Raw genomic sequence first — 24,034 nt, 5'->3', positions numbered from 1 at the left:
GAGAGAGAGGAAGAATCTGTATGGATTAAAAACAAAATCGCAGACATTGAGGACAGGTCCAGACGGAACAACCTCAAGATTAGAGGGATCCCGGAATCAGTACAAGCATCTGAACTGAGACCATATGTTGTGGACCTTTTCACTGCTCTTTTACCGGACCTCTCCGAAATAGACATTACAATTGACAGAATACACCGCCTACCAAAGCCAACTTATCTCCCGGACACTGTTCCCAGAGATGTGATTTTGCGCCTGCATTTCTTCCATGTCAAAGAGTAATTAATGCAAGCAATGCGGAAACAGGAGAATATCCCATCCCGCTTTCAACAACTGCAATTATATGCTGACCTTTCTCAGCATACATTACAAAAGAGAAGGAACTTGAACACTATCACAAAAGTGCTCAGGAACCACAACATACCCTACAGATGGGGGTACCCTACTAAAATAACCATCACCAACCAAGACAAAACGTTTATTGTAGACTCAATGGATAAAGGCATTGCCTTACTTAAATCATGGAACATCCTTCCTGACTCCGAAAATGATGGAAGCCCCAAAGGCAACCGACAGTCGGTTACACCTGACTGGAAGAAAGTTACGCCAAAGAACGCCAAGTCGCATAAATAATTTCTTTTGGAAATCCGGAAAACTTGTAAGTCCATCTAAAATGCCGGAGTAGCCGTTAGGCTAGAACTTAACCCCTCAAGTGTCTTGAGCAGCAATTTGCTGCACACTGGTGACTCTCACTTAACCCCATGAGAAGGAAGTTTCCCTTATGGGTCATCCAGAAGTTTCTGGAAAGTTGAATGGTATCTATGCCTACTATGTTAACTTTGTTTTGTTATATTTTTTCTGCCTTTTCTTTTTTCGTCCACATATGGAGCACCACAACCATTTACCCAACATCCAGCTCTTCGCAACATATGAACATCAATCATCTGAAAATATCCAGTACAACAACCACCATGATACAGATACTACAAGGATCACAGTGAGTACATGTACTACAAGAGAATATACGCACGCACCGCATCCGTCACTAAAGGTGATTTTCAGATACCTCAGATCTGAAAACAAACCACAACCAACACTCACAGAAATCCAACCTAATGGCTATCCAATTTTTATCTATTAATGCCAAAGGGCTTAATCATCCAGCAAAGAGAAAATCCCTCTGGAAGGAAGCACTAGTGAATAAATCGGATATATTATGCGCACAAGAAACACATTTTAGTAGTACAGCTGCCCCACTATGTCAGCACAAGAACTTTCCACACATCTTTTTTGCAAACGCTGAATCAAAATCCAAAGGAGTAATGATTGCTATAAGAGATACCGTTGCATTCAATCTTCATTCAAAATATATTGATCCACAGGGGCGTTACTTGGCGTTAGTGTGCGATATCAATCAAGTAACTTACACCATAGTAAACGTCTACGCACCAAATAAGCATCAGATCCGCTTTTTTCACAAGATTGTCCACAAAATTGATTCCCTGAGAAAAGGTTTTTTGATATTGTGTGGGGACTTCAACATTATACCTGACCCATCCATAGACACAACAAGAAAAGCGAATCGAGCAATAACATCTTTACAAGAGTCCATTCATAAGGAGAACCTATATGATGTGTGGCGGTGTCTTCACGCCGGAGAGAAAGACTTCACATTTTTCTCCGCCCCACATCATACGTACACCAGGATTGACTTCTTCTTAGTAGACCAACACACTCTGATCAAAGCAGCCTCTTCAACCATCAACAACATCACGTGGTCAGACCACGCTTCAATCACCCTATCTATTAAAGACACTTCAATAGTCAATACCACTCCAGTGTGGAGAGCCAACTCTTTTCTTATGCAACAACCAGAATCCAAAAAAATTATTGAAGATCACCTGGTAGAATTTTTTCACATTAATGAGTCATCTGTACAAAGTCCTTTCACTCTGTGGAGTGCCCATAAGGCATTCATTAGAGGAATATTCATTAAATTGGGGGCCAGGGCAAGGAGGCAGCGGCAAAAGAAATTTCAGGACATCACAGATGAAATTTTTAGAATAGACTCCAAAAATAAACAACAATTTTCTCCTACTCTATCTAAAAGACTAAACCAACTGAGATATGATCTAAGACTCCTTCTACTAGAGGAGTTTGAAAAAAACACTAAACGGCTTAAAATGAACTACTACGCACACGGTAATAGGGCAGGAAAATTGTTAGCACAACAAATTAAGGGCCATAGAAGTAAAACTAAAATCCCATATATATTACATCACACAAATAACACTAAACTACAACATCCACAAGATATAGCAGACGCCTTTAGTACTTATTATAGCAAGCTATATAACCTGAAAGATGACATAACCACAGTCCAACCTACACCGACAACAATAACTGATTTTTTAAACCACATCAAATTACCAACACTTTCTCAACAAGAAACGGAGTATTTAAATGCACCATTTACTACTGAAGAAATTTATAAAACTATAGAATCACTCCCAAATAATAAATCCCCAGGCCCAGACGGCTTTATAGGGGAATATTATCAAACGTTCAAAAATTTACTGTCTCCACATTTAAACAAAGTTTTCAACACAGCGGCTGCCTCCTCGTCCTTCCCATCTGAAATGTTAACTGCACTGATAGTGACATTGCCCAAGCCGGGGAAAAGCCCAGACACCCCAGCAAATTTTAGGCCCATTTCTTTGTTAAACACAGATTTAAAAATTTATGCTAAAACAATAGCTAACAGACTCATAGACATCTTACCTCACTTAATACACCCGGATCAGACTGGATTCACCAGGGGACGTCAGACCTCTGACGCTACCAGGAGACTAACAAATATTATACATATTGCTGCAACCCAGCAAAGGCCTTCTCTGCTCCTAGCGTTGGACGCAGAGAAGGCCTTTGATAGAGTCCATTGGGGCTATTTGGAGTCGGTTCTGGGGAGATTTGGATTCTCTGGACCTATCTTAAAAGCAATCATGGCATTGTATTCAAAACCATCAGCCCGCGTATACACATCGGGAGTACTCTCTAAGCCATTCAACATAACCAACGGTACCCGACAGGGCTGTCCCCTATCTCCATTAATTTTCAATTTAATTTTAGAACCCTTAGCAATGATTATCAGACAACATCAATCTATAACAGGATTCAAGACCCATAAATCGGAACATGTCATTAGCCTATTTGCGGACGATATTATCCTGATGCTCACAAATCCAACAACTTCCCTGGCTTCGGTACATGACACACTGCAAATGTTTTCTAAAGTTTCATACTATAAAGTCAATGAGAACAAATCTTATATACTGGGTATGGGTATAGAAGAGCAAGAAGAGGGGGTTCTCGGTTCACGGTTTCCATACTCATGGTGTAAGGAGGGGGTGAAATATCTGGGAATCACCCTAACAGCGTCTCCGGACCACCTTTTTAAGGCTAACTATATCCCCTTTCTTGACGCTTTACCGACAAAACTGCAAAAATTAGCCAAAACAGAACTCCTATGGTCAGGACGTCTGGCCGCTTTTACAATGGTAATTTTACCCCAAATAATATACCTTTTCAGATCACTCCCTATCCCTGTCCCCAACTCTTTTTTTTCCAAACTTCAATCTATGCTAAATAGGTTTCTATGGAAAGGGAAAAAGGCGAGATGGGCGTTTAAAAACTCAGTAATGTCTAGAAAAGTTGGGGGGATAGGCAACATTGTAATCAAAGACTATTACCTTGCATCTGTATTAGCACAATTGAGAACATGGTTCCCAGAATCGCCCAAAACTAGGTGGCAGGAGTTGGAGGAAGATCAAATTCCCAACAAAAATTTATACGACTATCTAATGTGTAACTCAATCACTTCTTCCCGCACCCAGAACTTAGCACCACCAATAAAAGCGTCAATCAGAGCCTGGAATATTTTGGTAAAAAACCAATCATACAATTCACCTATGTACTTGATAAAAATACCCATCACCAGTTTATCCGAACTTATTCCTAACCTTAGCATAAAACATTGGGCTAAATTAGGTATTGCATACCTAGAAGATCTTAGAATAGGACCCACGATGAAAACATTTAGAGCACTACAAGTTGAATACAATTTAGAGCATTCTGAATATTACAGATATATACAGATTTGCCATTTCATGAGAACCAACCCCTCTCTCTCAGTACAACTCCCCTGGAGAATAGTACTATACCTTACAAAACAAAACACCAATATTAAAGGAATTTCCTTATTTTATAATACTCTAAACAATAAATTAACATTTGCCAAACACTCCTATATTGATGCCTGGGAACGTGAATTAAAACAATGTTTCAAACCAGAACAATGGCAAAAAGCACTTCAAACTACATACACCACTTCCAGGTGTACCAACTTATGGGAATTAACACAAAAAATACTTATGCGTTGGTACTTAACACCGTACAGGATTTCCAAGTTTGACCCCATGACCTCCCCAATGTGTTGGAGGAACTGCAATCATGTAGGTACCTTACACCATATACTTTGGGAATGCCCTAAAATACGTACTCTATGGGAAAAGGTATTTGAAATACTCACAAAAATAACGAATCAGAAAATCCAGGCTACACTAGAATTAGCTATTCTCTCTATAGACATAGACCTGTTCCCTAAAATATATAGGAAAATAATATCTCATGTATTACTAAGCACTAGATTAACAATAACCAGACACTGGAAGATACAAGAAACCCCAAAAATAAAAGAAATAATCCTAACCACCAACACGCACATTACATATGAAAAAATGTATGCATCAGCCCAAGGTAAATTCTTGATAGCATGCAAACAATGGAAACCGTGGACCGAGTGGTATAAACCAAGAATGGTATAGAAGCTAGAAACAAAACTGACATATGCGCAATTACTGGATGAGCTTAAAAAGCACACCTCACAAAATGGATTGCTCCATTCCTTATTCTTTATTATTATTATTTGATATAATTTGTTTATGTTCTTAGAATTTATTTTATTTTATATATTTCACTTTATTTGGTTTATCTTTAATCTGTTTCCTTTGCTCATATCCACACAACAACATCATAATTGGTCCAAAGTATGGTAAGACATATAAAATCTATACTGATTATAGAATTTTTTTTTTTTTTTTTTTTTTTTTTTGAGTTAAGCTGATGGGGTCCCCTCCCTCTGGGGCACAGCAGGTTCCCAATAGGGGTGTCGGAGAAGGGAGGGTTCCTAAAATGAGTATGCCTCTTTATATACTTCCACTTAACTACTATGTGGCTTTCTCAGAATACAATAACACATAAAACCATGTAAGGTTTAGCAACATAATTGTCTAGTGGATTAGTCGGAAATGTCAAATTGTATAATAACGCCCTTTATTACAAGTACTGTTGTTTGTACTTTTCCTTCTGTTTCGTTTCTTTTTTTTATGTTTAAAATTAATAAAAAACTATTGAAATTAAAATATTTAAAAAAATAATACAACCAGATCCATATTTAACTTTACTTAATCTAAAACCGGAATGGTTAACACTCTCTCAATTCAAACTTATGATCCAACTAATAACGGCTGCAAAACAAACAGTGGCCAAGGCATGGAAATCTCCTACATTGGTACTAGCAGAAACAATTCACAGAATGAATAATACAATGTCCCATGCTAAGATGGTAGCCATCGATCAAAATCAAATTCCAAAATTTGAAAAACTTTGGCATCCTTGGATAAAACAACAGTTCCTGTCAAACTTCAATGACTCTGTCCTGTTGCCATGGTAACATATTAAATGACTTACAGAGACACCCATTCTAAGGCTTCAAAGAGAACTAAAAAGAATAATAAACTGACGAGCGGGACAACCTTGTGGACTATACCTCTACCTTTCAACCCTTTTTCTTCTTTCTCTTTCCTTTTCTCCACCTTACGATTAAAGCTCATTATCAGAATTTATTTGACCTATATACACTCTACTTGTAAACAATATGTATAGTAGGTATAAATCATTTAAATACCTACAAAAGTAACTAAGGAAATGATATATATCTTTAATTTAGGTTTACGTGAACCTAATGTTTAATATTTGAATTTTCATGATATTTACCTATATAAACCCTACTGTAAAACAATGAGCTTACTTTATAGATCCTTGTAAACTTTCTTTATGTATCTTTATAACATTGTATACTCAATAAACTTCTTTTGACAAGGAAATAAATGCTTTCATTCAGCTGCCTGAAACTCAGTTATCCTGTTAATATGTAGGGGCCCACCAGCCTATTTTGCAATTAATATAAGTAATTAGCACATGCCATTTTTGATGAAAAAGGTCAAATTAACTTTAAATACAGGTAAATCAACAACACTGGGGGGTTTATTTACTAAAACTGGAGAGTGCAAAATCTGGTGCAGCTTTACAGAGGAACCAATCATTCCATTTTCTTTGTCAAAGCTTAGCCCCTTCATGCCAAGGGTAAAACAAATATTAATCACTTGAGGACCAGAAGAATTTGCCCCCTTAATGACCAAGCCATTTTTTACGATACGGCACTGCATCCCTTTAACTGACAATTGCGCAGTCGTGCAACGCTGTACCCAAACAAATTTTTTTTCCCACAAATAGAGTTTTCTTTTGGTGGTATTTGATCACCTCTGCATTTTTTATTTTTTGCGCTATAAACAAACAAAGAGCGACAATTTATTCATCAGTTTAGGCCGATATATATTCTTCCACATATTTTTGGTAAAAAAAATCGCAATAGGCGTATATTGATTGGTTTGTGCAAACTATGGGATAGATTTAGGGACTTTTATTTATTTTCTATTGTTTTTACTGGTAATGGCGGCAATCTGCAATTTTTAGTGGGACTGCGAAATTGCGGCAGACAAATCTGACCCCAAATGACACCTTTTGGGGACCAGTGACATTATTACTATAAAAATGCACTGATCAATGTAAAAATGACACTGGCAGGGAAGGGAACTAGGGGTAAACTGTGGGCGATCAAGGGGTTAACTGTAGTCCCTCAGCGTGTTCTAACGTAGGGGGAATGGGCTGCCAGGGACATGACAGAGATCACTGTTCCCGATCACTGGGAACAGTAGATCTCTGACATGTACCCTGTCAAAATGGGGATCCGCCACATTTACAAAGGCAGATCCCTATTCTGCCTCTGTACTAGGCGATTGCTGTTCGCCGGTGGACATCGAGTCCATCGGATCCTCGGACCTTGTTTTTTTCAGGACAATTTGGGCTTTCATTTGGAGGTAAATAGTATTGGATATCTCCTGATTTTTTTTTATTATGAAAGAAAAACTGGGCCAATATATATATATATATATATATATATATATATATATATATATATATATATATATATATATATATATTTTAATGTAGCCGTATATTTTTTGTTACTACTATAACCTACCACCAAAGCACAGCCTAAAATAAATTCTCCTGCTCCTGACGGTCACATTGATATCACATATGTGTATGTTATTTGTTGTTTGTACCCGTAGTATAGCCCAGAATCAATAGTGTGCATTTTGTTGTTTTTTTTTTTTTTTTTTGTCCTACCTAAAACATACTGACATTAATACTAATACTAATTAACCACTTGCTTACAGGGCACTTAAACCCCCCTCCTATCCAGACCAATTTTTAGCTTTCAGCGCTAACACATTTTGAATGACAATTGCGCGGTCATACAACGATGTACCCAAATGAAATTGTTATCATTTTTTTCCCACAAATAGAGCTTTCTTTTGGTGGTATTTGATCACCTCTGCGGTTTTTACTTTTTGTTAAAAAAATGTAAAAACCTGAATTTTTTAAAAAAAAAAAATTTTTTTTTTTATATTTTGTTATAAAAAATTTTTAACGGGTACTTTTTCTTCTTCATTGATGTACGTTGATGAGGCAGCAGTGATGGGCACTGATAGGTGGCAGTGATGGGCACTGATGGGTGGCAGTGATGGGCACTGATGGGTGGCAGTGATGGGCAGCACTGACAGGTGGCACTGATTGGCACTACAGGTGGGCATTGGTAGGTGGCACTTGTGGGCATTGATAGGTGGCACTTGTTGGCATTGATAGGTGGCACTGTGGGCACTGTTAGGTGGCACTGTGGGCACTGTTAGGTGGCACTGTGGGCACTGTTAGGTGGCACTTTTGGGTGGCACTGATGAGGAATGTGTTGTGCTTCCACTTCGGGACCGATGTCCCTGACATCTGAGCCGGTGATCGGCTTTTTTCTGTACTCGCGCTGTCAGCGCGAGTAAAAAAAAAACCGATTACCGATCTTCCTGTTTACATCATGTGATCAGCTGTCATTGGCTGACAGCTGATCACATGGTAAGGGGCCGGGACCGGCCCCTTACTCAGATCAGTGATCAGCCGAGTCTCAGTGACTCGGTGATCACAGCGTGCCCGGCGCGCGCCCTGCAGGGCGCGCGCAGGGAGCGTGCACAGGGGAGGACGTCATATGACGTCCTCCCGGGAATGCAGGTCCGCGCTGTGGCCGTCATTCGCTGTGGCCGTCATTCGGCCATAGCGCGGATGTCTAGTGGTTAAAGAAAAATCCTGCCCAAAATATACTGTCCGTGACCTTTGACCCTGACCTTGACCTTTGACCCATACTTGACCCAAACACTAACCCTGGCACTGACCTATATCAAACTTTTATATTATTTATTTATTTATTTTTACACACAGTTGTTGTTCTTTTTCCTCTCTGCAAGGAGAGAGAAAGATACAGTGTATCTTCCCTATCTATTCACAGAGAGAGAAACACAGGGATGGGCTTCACAGTGACTGATCACGGTGGTAACCAATCAGAGGCTACCACAGCGATCAGGCGACTCAGAACTGGGTGTTTTCTGGGTCCTGCTCATTAGTAGGAGACCCAGGGCTTTCGGTGAAACCCTGGTCTCTGTGCTGGGAGTGTGCTGTGCAGCACGCTCCAGCACAAAGACAGATAAACATATATGCAGTCCCCATGGCAAAAAGCCCAGTCAAGAGAGGCTGAATATATGTGTTATGTTAGCATCAAGGGGTTAATTGAACAAGCTGAAGTTAGAAGCTGATTGGGTACCATGCACAGCTGCACCAGATTTTTCCCTCTCCAGTTTAGTAAATCAACCACACAGTGTAAAAATCTATATATAGGAGATTACATGGGGTGGCTTGTCAGAGCTTGGCTGTTGTCACCAGGATTTTATGTTCATGGCTTTTCCATGTTTATGTAAATATCCAAACATATACTGGTAGGTAGGGATGAGCTTCGTGTTCGAGTCGAACCCATGTTCGACTCGAACATCGTCTGTTCGCCCGTTCGCCGAATTGCGAATGATATGGGCCATTTGCGCCAAATTCGTGTGGCGCATCATGGTCCATAATTCACTGCGGCATCACAGTGCATTGCTGGCTGATGATTGGCCAAGCATGCACTATGACCCGCATGCTTGGCCAATCCCAGCGCCGTCTGAACAGAGAGCCGTAATTGGCCAAAGCCAAGGAGGCTTTGGCCAATTATGGCTCAGGGGATTTAGCACACGCCCCACACTATATAAGGCCGCCTGCACGGCGGCCCTGTGTAGTGTGTGTTCCGGCGTTCATAGATAGATAGAGAGAGAGACAGACAGTGTCATTTGATTTGAGTTAGATAGATTAGGCAGAACAGTCAGTCAGTTAGCTGCACTTACAGTGTATTGTGTATATATATGCATCCCAGGTGTTGCATATATATATATATATACACTGTATTCAGTTTAGCTAGATCCGTTCCTGTTATCTTCTTACTGACAGGCAGGCTTGTCTTGTTACAGTATTTACAGCTACCTGAAGAAAATTGCTGGTGTTCTTTTGATCCTATTAGTACTACAGTCAGGCAGCTAGACTATTTACAGTTAGTGCAGTGTGTCCTGCTCACAGTGTTCAGCTAAAACTACAAGTTAGTTTGGTGCGTCCTGCTCACAGTGTTCAGCTAAAACTACAAGTTAGTGCTGTGCGTCCTGCTCACAGTGTTCAGCTAAACCTACAAGTTAGCGTAGTGAGACCTCTGCACAGTGTTCATCTAAAGCTACAAGTTAGTGCAGTGCGTCCTGCTCACAGTGTTCAGCTAGATCCGTTCCTGTTATCTTCTTACTGACAGGCAGGCTTGTCTTGTTACAGTATTTACAGCTACCTGAAGAAAATTGCTGGTGTTCTTTTGATCCTATTAGTACCACAGTCAGGCAGCTAGACTATTTACAGTTAGTGCAGTGCGTCCTGCTCACAGTGTTCAGCTAAAACTACAAGTTAGTGGGGTACGTCCTGCTCACAGTGTTCAGCTAAACCTACAAGTTAGTGGGGTGCGTCCTGCTCACAGTGTTCAGCTAAACCTACAAGTTAGTGTGGTGTGTCCACCTCACAGTGTTCAGCTAAACCTACAAGTTAGTGCGGTGCGTCCTGCTCACAGTGTTCAGCTAAAACTACAAGTTAGTGTGGTGCGTCCTGCTCACAGTGTTCAGCTAAAACTACAAGTTAGTGCGGTGCGTCCTGCTCACAGTGTTCAGCTAAAACTACAAGTTAGTGGGGTGCGTCCTGCTCACAGTGTTCAGCTAAACCTACAAGTTAGTGTAGTGAGACCTCTGCAAAGTGTGCATCTAAAGCTACAAGTTAGTGCAGTGCATCCTGCTGACATTGTTCAGCTAAAACTACAAGTTAGTGTGGTGTGTCCTGCTCACAGTGTTCAGCTAAACCTACAAGTTAGTGGGGTGCGTCCACCTCACAGTGTTCAGCTAAACCTACAAGTTAGTGCGGTGCGTCCTGCTCACAGTGTTCAGCTAAAACTACAAGTTAGTGCTGTGCGTCCTGCTCACAGTGTTCAGCTAAAACTACAAGTTAGTGCTGTGCGTCCTGCTCACAGTGTTCAGCTAAAACTACAAGTTAGTGCGGTGTGTCCACCTCACAGTGTTCAGCTAAACCTACAAGTTAGTGCGGTGCGTCCTGCTCACAGTGTTCAGCTAAAACTAAAAGTTAGTGTGGTGCGTCCTCATCACAGTGTCCAGCTAAACCTACAAGTTATTTTTTTGCGAGCTCTGCACAGTGTTCAGCTAAAGCTACCTGTAGAAGGTTGGTGGTGTTTTCCTAATCCTATCACTACCGCAGGTAGCTAATAAAGCTTCAAGTTAGTTTTTTGCGAGCTCTGCACAGTGTTCAGCTAAAGCTACCTGTAGAAGGTTGGTGGTGTTCTCATACTACAGGCAGGCAGCTGATTTTGCTAGCTGCAATATCAGTACATATATATATATATATATATATATATATATATATATATATCCCAGCTTAGTGCAGCTACAGGCCATTAGTATGTCTGGAAGGCCAAGAAGGAGAGGCAGACAGTCACAAGCCAATAAGAGAGGGCGAGCAGGCTCTGTGTCTAGTGCTGGTCGTGGAGACGGTGCATCCTCATCAGCACGTGGCCGTGGGACACGCTTGGCCTTTTTTTCGGCAGCTGGCCAAAAGCCCTCCTCATCCTCCTCATCCTCTCTCACCCATGCCCAGGGTACTTTGTCTGGCAAAGCAGCGGCCTCTTCCCTTGGCTCCATGTCATCAGTGACTCCTTCCCTAGCCCCTCCATGTCCTCCTGAGGAGTCCCTCGAACTGTTTGACTACAGTGTTGGGTACATGCTCCAGGAGGATGCCCAGCGTTTGGAAGGCTCTGATGATGATACTGAGCTTGATGAAGGCAGTAACGTGAGCACGGACAGAGGGGGTGCCCAAGAAGGACAGCAATCTGGCAGTCATGCTCCCCCTGCTGCAGCATACTGCCAGCTTTGCTCCAGTGATGAGGAGGGAGGGGATGATGAGGTCACTGACTCAACGTGGGTGCCTGATAGGAGAGAGGAGGAGGAGGAGGCGGCACATCACCAACGAGGCAGGATACCCTCCAGGGGCCAGCCTGAGGGCAGCACCTTGACCGCATCACACCCCAAAGCTCCACATGTGCAGGACGCTGCAGTCTCTGCGCGTTATTCAAAAAGTTCTTTGGTGTGGGCCTTTTTTGAGACGAGTGCATCAGATCGCACCGCTGCTATTTGCAACATATGTCTCAAGCGTATCTCGCGTGGCCAAAACATCTCCCGCTTGGGTACCACATGCTTGACCAGACATATGTTGACCTGCCATGCAGTTCGTTGGCAAGCGTATATAAAAAACCCACACCAAAGAACAAAGTGTTCTCCTTGCTCCTCATCAGCTGAGATCTCCAACCCCACTATACCTTCAGTCCTCTCTGAGACCTGCACTGAGAGGAATGAAGGTGTAGAATTAGGTGTGTCACAGCCAAGTACTTGCGGGCAATCTGCTTTTGGTACACCGACGTCAGATTGTACCAGGCAAATTTCCCTGCCCCAGCTGCTGCACCGCTGAAAGAAGTTTGCTCCCAGCCATCCACATGCCCAGCGGTTGAATGCTAGCTTGGCAAAATTTCTAGCACTTCAACTGCTGCCTTTTCAGCTGGTAGACTCTGACCCCTTCCATGAGTTTGTGGAATGTGCGGTTCCTCAGTGGCAGGTACCCAAACGCCACTTTTTCTCACGGAAGGCGATTCCGGCTCTCTACCGGCATGTGGAAGGCAATGTCCATGCCTCGCTGGACAGGGCGGTCAGCGGTAAGGTGCATATTACTGCTGACTCATGGTCCAGCAGGCATGGACAGGGACGTTACTTAAGTTTCACGGCGCATTGGGTGACTCTGCTAGCAGCTGGGAAGGATGCAGGACAAGGTGCAGTAGTGTTGGAGGTTGTTCCGCCACCACGCCTCCAAAATGCTAATGATTGTGACACACCTCTCTCCTCCACCCCCTCCTCTTCTTCTTCCTCCATTGCCTCTTCCTGTGCTTTGTCCTCGGAACCAGCGGTGCTCCGTAGCCGTTCAAGGGGCTACGCAAGTATGCAGGCCAAAAGATGCCATGCGGTGCTTAAGCTGGTGTGCTTGGGGGACAGGAGCCACACTGGGGCAGAGGTTCTGTCAGCTCTGCAGGGGCAGGTTCAGAGGTGGTTGACGCCACGCCAACTTAAGGCAGGAATGGTGGTTGCGACAATGGCACCGAACCTCCTCTCTGCCCTCCAACAGGGACAAATGACCCATGTGCCCTGTTTGGCTCATGTCCTTAACTTGGTGGTGCAGCGGTTCTTGGGCAGGTACCCGGGCTTACAGGATGTCCTGAGGCAGGCCAGGAAAGTCTGTGTGCATTTCCGCCGGTCATATAATGCCAGTGCTCGGCTGACGGACCTCCAAAAGGAGTTTAACCTGCCCAAGAACCGCCTAATCTGTGACATGCCCACCAGGTGGAACTCAACGTTGGCCATGCTGCAGCGGCTGCACACGCAGCAGAGGGCCATCAATGAGTGCCTGTGCGACTATGGCACCAGGACAGGGTCAGGGGAGCTTGTTTTTTTTTCCCCACACCAGTGGGCCATGATCAGGGATGCATGCACTGTCCTGTCACAATTTGAGGAGGCCACGAGGATGGTGAGCAGTGACAGTGCATGCATCAGTGACACTGTCCCCCTTGTCCACCTGTTGGAGCACACGCTGCGTGGAATAAAGGGCACTTGAGGCAGAACAGAGGCAGGAAGAGGAGGACTTCCTTAGCTCTCAAGGCCCCCTTTATCCAGACAGTGTTCCTGCGTGCCTGCCGATCACACAGGAAGAGGAGGAGGACTAGGAAGATTGTGTCAGTATGGAGGTGGAGCCTGGCACTCAGCATCAGCAGCAGTCTTTAAGGGATCAGTCCCAAGAAACACATGGACTTGTACGTGGCTGGGAGGAGGTGGCTGCGGACCATGTCGTCCTTAGTGACCCAGAGGACTCCGGACTGAATGCCTCAGCAAACCTACGCTGCATGGCCTCCCTGATCCTGCAAAGCCTGCGGAAGGATCCTCGTATTCGTGGTATCAAGGAGAAGGACCAATACTGGCTGGCAACCCTCCTTGATCCATGTTACAAGGGTAAGGTTGCGGACCTTATCTTGCCATCGCAGAGGGAGCAGAGGATGAAACATCTTCGGGAGGCCTTGCAGAAAGGTCTGTGCAACGCGTTCCCAGAGACTGGGAGGTTACAAACTCCTGTTTCTGGACAACGTGTTGCTGAGGCTTCGGTCAGTCAAAGAAGGAGCGGTGGAGAAGGTGGCCGTCTGACCGATGCGTTCAGACAATTTTTTGGTCCGCAGCCCCAAGGTATGATCGGTTCCACCAACCATCACCAGCGTCTGTTTTACATGATGCAGGAATACCTAGGGGCAAGATCTGACTTGGACACCTTTCCCACCGAAAATCCTCTGGGTTACTGGGTCTTGAGGATGGATCACTGGCCAGAGCTTGCACAGTATGCAATTGAGCTACTGGCCTGTCCTGCATCCAGCGTTCTTTCGGAACGCACATTCAGTGCTGCTGGAGGCTTTGTAACCGATCACAGGGTGCGTCTGTCCACCGACTCGGTCGATCGACTGACCTTCATAAAAATGAATAAGTCTTGGATCACCACCAGCTACCAAGCACCTGATGCTGATGTAACCGAATAATTTTTTTTGAAATCTCAGATCCCTTCAAAGACTGCCTATGCTGATGCTGAGTGACTATCCCTGAGTAATTATCCTCTTCCACCTCAATCATCACGCTGATAGCTTGTAAGAACATTTTTGGTTTTGGGTGCCACCACCAGTGCCTAAGGCCCAATTTTTCAGCCCCTGTTTAACAGGGGCCTGTAATTACAATTTTTGATGCAATACTTTGCAGCAGGGCTCGTTTCTGCGTTACAACTAGAGTATCTCTGAGGGGTTGCAGTGTTGTGGCACCAGCACCAGTGCCTAAGGCCCAATTTTTCAGCCCCTGTTTAACAGGGGCGTGTAATTACAATTTTTGATGCAATACTTTGCAGCAGGGCTCATTTCTGCGTTCCAACTAGAGTATCTGTGAGAGGTTGCAGTGTTGTGGCACCAGCACCAGTGCCTAAGGCCCAATTTTTCAGCCCCTGTTTAACAGGGGCGTGTTATTACAATTTTTGATGCAATACTTTGCAGCAGGGCTCATTTCTGCATTCCAACTAGAGTATCTGTGAGGGGTTGCAGTGTTGTGGCACCAGCACCACCACCAAAGGCCCAATTTTTCTGCCCTTGTTCAACAGGGGCATGTATTTACAATTCCTGATCTAATATTTCACAGCAGGGCCCATTTCTGCACCCACCAAGAGCGAGTGAGGACTTACAGTGTTGTGGCACCAGCACCACCACCACCACCACCAAAGGCCCAATTTTTCTGCCCTTGTTAAACAGGGGCATGTAATTACAATTCTTGATCTAATATTTCACAGCAGGGCCCTGTGAGGGCTTACAGTGTTGTGGCCACAACAACACCTAAGGCCCAAATTTCTGCTGAGTATATAGGGCAGGCCCCTACTTTCAAACATCTAACTTACAAACGACTCCTACTTGCAAACGGAAGGAGACAACAGGAAGTGAGATGAAATCTACCCCTAGGAAGGGAAATTCTCTCCTGTAAGAGTTAATATGGAAAAAACATTTCTCCTTTCCACTGATGCTTTCCAATCCTTGTTCCACAAAAAACCCCAAATTTTCAAAAAACATTTGTCATTGGGACAAAAAGTGAGGTGAAATCTTCTGAAGAGGAGGATACACAGCAAAACAAATGTCACAGGGGTGATAACCCTTCCCTATGTTTTCCAAAAAGCTTAAAAAAGATTTTTTGGCTGGAGCTTAACACGTTAAAAATGTACCCGTTAAAAATTACAAACAGATTCTACTTAACAACAAACCTACAGTCCCTGTCTTGTTTGCACCGCCTGTATACTGCTGTTCAGAGTATATAGGGCCTGGTGGCCCCACACCTTTCCTTATTTTAATTTGGGTGCGGGGTTCCCCTTAATATCCATACAAGACCCAAAGGGCCTGGTAATGGTCTGGGGGGTACCCATGCCGTTTGTCTCACTGATTTTCATCCATATTGCCAGGACCTGACATTACATTAAAGCAGTTTTAAATGAGATTTTTTCCTTTAAAAATGACATTTTGTGCAGGGACTGTTCTAAACACGGGAAACACGCGCCACTTTACAGGCATACTATAGACACACCCCAGGTACGATATTTAATTAAAGGAACATTTCACTTTTTTTTTTTTTTACTTTAAGCATCATTAAAATCACTGCTCCCGAAAAAACTGCAGTTTTTAAAAGTTTTTTTTGCATTGATACATGTCCCCTGGGGTAGGACCCGGGTCCCCAAACCCTTTTTAGGACAATACCATGCAAATTAGCCTTTAAAATGAGCACTTTTGATTTCGAACGTTCGAGTCCCATAGACGTCAATGGGGTTCTAACGTTCGTGCGAATTTTCGGTCCGTTCGCAGGTTCTGGTGCAAACCGAACCGGGGGGTGTTCGGCTCATTCCTACTGGTAGGTGCCACCAAAAAAAGACCCTAGTATGTGAGCATGTACATATAATTGTGATACTTGGTATATATTAGAATGAAAGCAAGTACAAATCACCCAGTGTCTGCTACCTTGGTCAGCCAATCCTCCATTGGCTTCCACTCACAAATAAAATTCAAAATACTAAGAGCAACTTACAGTCATGCAGAAATCTTCCCCCAGCTACATCACAAACCTCATCTCAAAATACCAACCAAACTGTTCTCTTCGCTTCTCCCAGGGCCTCCTGCTTTCCAGCTTCCTCCTCACCTCCTCCCATGCTCGCCTCCAGGACTTCCCCAGAGTCTCTCCCATCGTCTGGAACTCCCTTCTCCAATCTCTCTATCTCCTACTCTATCCACCTTTAGGGAATCACTAAAAATCCATCTTTTTAGAGAAGCCTATCCTGCCGTCACCTAACAACTAAACTTTATTTCTCCATCAGCATATCTTTTATATCACTTGCCCCTCCTTTTTACATTGTAAGCTCTAACAAGCAGAGCCCTCTGATTCCTCTTGTATTGAATTGTATTGTAACTGTGCTTTCTCCCTTCATTTCGTAAAGCATGGCACAAGCCGTTGGCACAATATAAATCCTGTATAGGTAATTATGATTTAAAAAAAAACTAACAACAGGCCAGAGGGAGAACTAGGTCTCTGAAACACCCAAAGGTGTTGGATGCCAGCAGCACTTTTGAAAATGACCGCCTACAGAATACATGAGTATGAAACTTCTTCTTATGAGGGGTAGCAACATTTTTAATGGTAGCAACAGAGTCACGTTAACAATTTCAGGGTCTGAAGCACCCCAGAATACGTCAGTGCTACATTTTGCAAAAAAAATAGTTTGTAAATAGACTGATTGGTGTTTTCCTGCAAACATAATTACTTTGTAATGTACAGTTATTCTTTAAAATATAAGATTTTGCTAGGCAAATATGCAACCACTATACACACTCCTTAGTGCATTTAAATGTTGTTTTCTGTCACCTTATTATATGGGTTTAATCTCCCTCCTAATGCACTAATATGAACAGGTCTATTGTGCAAAACAGGGTACAGTATTTTAAAATGATTAGAGCATTAAACTTCTTCATGCCCTGGCATCAGTAAGTAGGAGTCAATCATTCAACCACAACAGATGGTATCAAATATGTTTAATACAAAGGATCATCACTTATGCAGAAGTTTCTTTTCCGTTCTAATAATTACCATTTAATGTCACACAGATGTATAACAGTAAGTGGATGTCCCCAGAAAAACACATCATTACGCAGTGCAAGATTTTGCATCTTTTCTTCATAATTTTGAAGATGTCTAGAACAATCATTTTAACTTGTTAACCTACAAAGAAGAATACTTGTGACATTGTTTTGAACAGAACAAATTAAAATAGAATTTCAGTCATATTTTTTAACCATTTTTCAGTTACTTCCAAGAATTTATCAATGTATGTAGAATAGGAATTTTGCTGTTGATAATGTTCATTTCAACAAGCTCTCTCAAAATGGTTTTACTTTGTTGCCCATAATACTCTTCTTAGTGTTATTTTATTAGTAACACGATAAGTGCACTTTTGACTGGTCAAAAAATAAAAAAATAAAAATTCTCAGAAAATTGTTGCCAACCTATGGTGGTGAAGAGAGGCTTTTGCATTTAAACACAATTTACACTTTGTTTCCCTAATCTGAAATGGTAAGTAGTCTTTTGGACCCTTTACCGGTTTAACCTTAGTCCCTTTCAAATCTGCCTGTCACTATTTCTGTTGGTGTGTAGCACCTGTTGGTGTGGAGTTGGTGAGTAGCATTTCACTTAGAAGCTGCCAACTTACATATCACATGTTTCATTGATTAATATATATACATATATATATATATATATATATATATATATATATATTATATTATATTATAATAAATATATATATAAATATAAATAAATATATATATATATATATATATATATATATATATATATATATATATATATATATATATATATATATATATATATATATATATAAATGAACATCAGGTGGGTTACCCTCTTGTCTTGATAACTTTGTTAGATCAAAGCACCGTCAAGGTGGACTCCCAAACTTCCACCATAAATAATAGAAAAACTCATGGAACGATGCTTGATGCCAAAATAAGTGTCCTTTACTGAAAAGTTAATCCATAAAATATTGCAAAATACAAGCAAGCCACTGTACAGTTCCGAGCGCCACTCGCTCTTCGTCAGGCTTTTCAGGCTGTGTGTGAACAGCAAAACCTCACTGTGTTCCTTTATCCACACCCAGTCTTTTGGGGTAGTAAGTTAGTTTTTTATTTGGTAAGGTGAAACTTTGGAATATTTCTAGGTGTTTTGTATAAAGTAATTAGTTAATTGACACAGGTGTGTTTCAGACTGGGTGTGGATAAAGGAACACAGTGAGGTTTTGCTGTTCACACACAGCCTGAAAAGCCTGACGAAGAGCGAGTGGCGCTCGGAACTGTACAGTGGCTTGCTTGTATTTTGCAATATTTTATGGAATAACTTTTCAGTAAAGGACACTTATTTTGGCATCAAGCATCGTTCCATGAGTTTTTCTATATATATATATATATATATATATATATATATATATATATATATATATTAAAAGGAGGGTGCTCCCTTTATGTCTTCAGTCTCCAGACACCAGGTTGGAGAAATTGCATCAAACACTGTGGGGGTTATTTATTAAAAACTGGAGAGTGCAAAATCTGATGTAACTTTGTATAGAAACCAATCAGCTTCTAGGTTTTATTGCCACAGCTTAATTGAACAAGCTAATGTTAAAAGCTAATTGGCTAATATGCACAGCTGCACCAGATTTTGGGTGAACCTGTTTTAGTAAATCTACCCCTGTGCGTAGGTTGCGCAAGCAGCCCCAAGCTAAAATCCCCATCCACTGTCACTCTTACCAGTTCCGTTAATTAAAAGGAATGTCAAGAAAAAAGGCAAGGCACTAACACTTATACATGCTAAACCATACTTCATAAAGAGTGAAACTTAGTGTCCATTTGTGTAAAAATCATAATTAAAAAGTCCATAAACATGTGTTGAAATCCACCATCCTGCGTTTAGATCCTCTGTATGCTCTTAAAAAATCTTGCAGCTGTGCCACCACAAATCACCAGACTCTGTTTGAAATGCAAACTCACCATCAATCCAGCGACCTTTATATTACTAAAGGTCTACAAGCACATTGGGTTACCTCCTCCACATCGATAACACCATACATCAGCATATCTTCAAACTCTGCTTAGTTCTCCAATTTTTACTCCAAAGACACCACAACATCAAACCATAAAAAGTACTCATAGTGTAGTATTCATTGGGACATAGTATACAAACAACGCAGAATATTACACTCACTTGTTATTGTGCCCAAGCTCGGCACCAATTTAAACATCCTGCTTTGTATACAGCACCACCGCACCGCTTGGTGACCGGCGTGTACATGTCACACCAGAACAGGAAGTGACGACACCCGTGGAGCCTCAACTCGTTTCACTGATTGTGTCTTCAGGAAGCGCTGACGTTGGAACACACATCTTAAAACACACTTACTCACTTACATACATACAGGAATTCTGATTTATTATCTCATGATCATCAAGGTGTTGCTGCTGCTAAAAGATGTGAATGCTATAGTAAGTGGCAACATGAGAACATGCTGTATAATCTGAATGATATGTATATTTTAATCATTTTGCCAAGAGGTTCAAAGACTGAATTTCATAAGTTAAAAGCTAAAATTGCAAACTCCTTTAAAGTTCTAGGTATCTACTGTGCATATTCTAGTCCATCTAATCTGAAACAACAACTTTTATATTGTGGTAGTTCATGATCCCCAATTTTTCTGCACGCAGCTCTCCACAGCTGAATTGGTTACAGCTGCTTTGTATCTGGCATTTAATAACTGAATTGCTTGAGAGATTTTCTCGTTCTGAATAATGCACTATTGTACACTTTAAAGAATTGCTATAAATTGTCGCCGTGGGAATTTTTAAGAAACGGTTATTTTGCTTCCCAAGGATAGTTTAGGATTAGCATAACAGTCAACTACAATCTCTAAAAGCATTTATGACTCTTACGTGTCTGTTATTTTATTCTCTACCCAACAAAGAAATGTAATTACAGATGTTAAATGCTTGTTTTGTGTGGAAAAATAAATGCACGGATTTAATTCCATTCCATGTCTACTAATTTAAAAGGACTGCACCGTTATCACTCTATACTAATTCAGATGTAATTTAACCTTGGACTGAACATATTTAGGGTCAAAACCACATTGGGCATCATTTAGTAACTGGAAAACGTCTGTGCCATTGGAAATCTCTGTGCGCCAAAGCTTCCACCAAGCCCAGAAAAGAGCACAACCAGCCAGTTTGTGAATATTTTTTTCATTACAAAAAAGATGATTAACTTTTTCATTAGCAGAGGCCCGTATTCAAGATTCACTATTGTTGATTTGATTTTGTAGGACACAATACCAGTTAGATTTGCGATCTACCATATGTTAGGTAAATTTAGTAACTTGTTTGTTAAATAGGTTAAGTTTGCCTCTGTTCCAGCTTGGCTGACGTTGTGTGTGTTTCCGGACTGACCGGTGGGTGTCGCTGTTATTACTGGTCAGTGTTGGAAAGGAAACATGTCGAAGCGTATGGATGCTCTTCTGTTCCGGAGACAACTCGGTGGAGGTGGTCCTCCGAGTTGCATTCTGGGCGAGGGTATTTATGGGGACAGACGCCATATTAGAGGTTTCGTTTTACAGCCACCTGCTGGCCCTCCTGGCCGACAGGTATGCATTAGAGAGCAATCTCGTGGTCCTCCGTTCCGGAAGCCCATGCCGCTGCGGCGCAGGGGTGGGCCCAGAAGCTTGCCTGGGGCCTACCACAGCAGCCGAGGAATGGTCCTGAGCTGTCTATCCAGAAGGCAGGAAGCTGGACAAGCGAGGAGATCCCAGGGGAGGACCCGTCATGGAAGCATCACACAGCGTGCGGGTCTGGAGAGGGGCCTGGTGACTCGGTTGGAGGACGTATCCTAAAAGTAACTATACAGCATAGTGTTGCCGGGTTGGCTTAAAGGTTCAAGCACTGTGACTGACATTCACTACAAGAAAAACTGGTACATCCTGTGGCAGAGGACCATACAGGTTTATCCCAAACAAGTCTGTGGCAGAGACTTTTGTTCATGCTGCGTGCTGGCTGCTGGGCGAGTGAGAGAGGCCTATCCAGGCGAGCAAAGAGTGTGTCCCACGAGGGGAGCACATTCTATTATATTATCCAAATTCTACCAGGACATTTGTCAAGAACCTTATAAGAAGATATTTGAGTTTCTTCTGCAGTTTCCCTTCTGCCTCTTTCCTGCAACTTTCTTAGTAAATCGTTTAATAAAGCATTGAAAACTTATTCAAGTGTTGGTGCGTGTATCGTCCAGAGGTAAACTCAACGGAACCCTAGACCCGGTGCCGGTAAAACAGAGGGAAGGAGAGTGAAGGTAACAAGCCCGCTTAAACCAACAGCTCCCCCGAGAGTTAGTGCTACATGTGGGGGCGTCATCCGGGATTTGTTGACCGTCAATTCTCGCAACCCAGAGAGGTGTTTTACCGAGAGTTTACGGAGAGAGCTGGACTTTGAAAAAATCCTTCAGGAAGAGAAAAGGTTAAACTGCAGGACTTTATTTCTGAATGCGTAGACGGCGGGCGCCAGTGAAGGCCCGGGAGCTACGTGACTAGAAGAACAAGTGGGAGGAGCCTACCCTACTTGTTACCGCGTGGGACGCGTGTGTGTGTTTGGCGCCAGAGGAGAGGAAAGGCCTTGTGATCGTGCTGAGAAGATCAGAGTGCGGCCATGTCTTTTCCAGCGATGCAGCCAATCATGGGACCAAGAATGTTCCCTGTAAGCACCGTGATGAATACTGTGCTATCTGGAACTCTGCTCACAGATACTGGAGTTCATTTGAAGCCACAGGAGAGGTTTGTCCTGTACACCTCAGGAGATATTGAGGGACTGGGTATGATCTGCCACCGATGTGAAGGATTGGCCGTACATCTCCGTCCGTTTGGCCGATGTCCGCAATGTGGAGAGTACTTGTTTGTGGTGGAGCAACCTACCACATCGCCCCGTGCTTATCGGATAGATTGGGCAACAGGTATCGCCACAGTAGAAGCTGCTACCGCTACGGAGAGAGAATGACAGGCCACCACTTCGCTTGTTGTTGCTGACAATGTTCCGGAGAGAGACACTGCTGCTGTCGTCTCGTCAGGGGACATTACTTTGATTTTTGCATCCACTACACCTACTCCTGTTGTGTCTACTCAAAGGAAAGTGGGATATGTGAAGGCTTCCCGCGGCCGTGGTGGAGGCCAACCCCAGAGGTTACCTGAACCGGAGCTACCAGAGTCCACGTCAGGAACGGGTAAGCCACTGATGGGGAATGTATCTGGGACTGTGAGTAAATATCTACCAGCAGAAGAGTTGAGAGACTCGGAATTAGAATCCATGTTGGATCTTTCCGGGGATGATGACCTATTTGAGACTATGTCACAAGAGCTGTTATGGTCACAAGGTGAAGATGTTGCCTCTGCTATGACTTTCCCTGAATGGACAGCTCTGAGTTCTGGGAAGACGTCACCCTGTGTGGAGCCACACAGTACTGTTACTGGGACTTTGCCAAAAGTTGCTAGTTCACTACAGACACCGGCTGGGTCTATGGTGAGCAAGTCATTGGATTCTTGTGTACCACCTGGTATGGGGAGAGACAGATCTTTGCCCAAACTTGCACGTTTGCAGAGGATGTTAATCAAGCGTGTCGCTGCCGAGTATGGTTTGGAGTTCCCCTATGTGCCCCAGGATATAATGCAGGTGATTGAAACTAATTGGGAACTTTGGTACAGTGAAGCTGTTTGGGACTATTTGTCTGTGCCTCAGCCTTTCTGAAAGACTGGATGTTCTGCTAAGATGGACGAACGTTTTAGTGGATGTTTCATGCACTGGAACTTTTGTCGGCACATCTATGCTGACAAAGTGGTCATCTGCAGGCCCGGAAAAGATGGTGTTGTTTATTTCATTACAACTGTGGATAAAACGGGAAAACCACTGACATTGCCAGATCCCAGGTTTTATTGGTAATTCTGGACAAAAGAACTTTGCAAGTAGTTAGCTAGTTAGTGTCAGTGTAAAGAAATCTGCGTAGTCAAGATTTACATATGCTGCTCAGTGTTTTAAATCCAAGGACTTCTTTTTGCTAGCCGGATTTATTTTTTTCCTTTATTTGAAGAGATCATAGTACAGGGATGGACTCCTTAAGTTTATTCCGATATGGATAAAAGGAAGAGAGGCTAATTTTCTCTAAAAATTAGGCTTTGCTCCTAATATTGTACAGTGTATACATATGCGTGTGTGTTTAATACGTTTTCCTTTTCAGGAATTATAGGATCTCCTATCAAGCTGGGAGGCTTTTCAGCTAAGATAGATAGTGAGGTTATGCACAATCGTAGGATGGTTTTGTTTGCGGATGTGAAC

Source organism: Aquarana catesbeiana, linkage group LG01, assembly GCF_042186555.1.
Source record: "Aquarana catesbeiana isolate 2022-GZ linkage group LG01, ASM4218655v1, whole genome shotgun sequence".
NCBI lineage: Eukaryota > Metazoa > Chordata > Amphibia > Anura > Ranidae > Aquarana > Aquarana catesbeiana.
Note: the sequence above shows the minus strand (reverse complement) of the source record.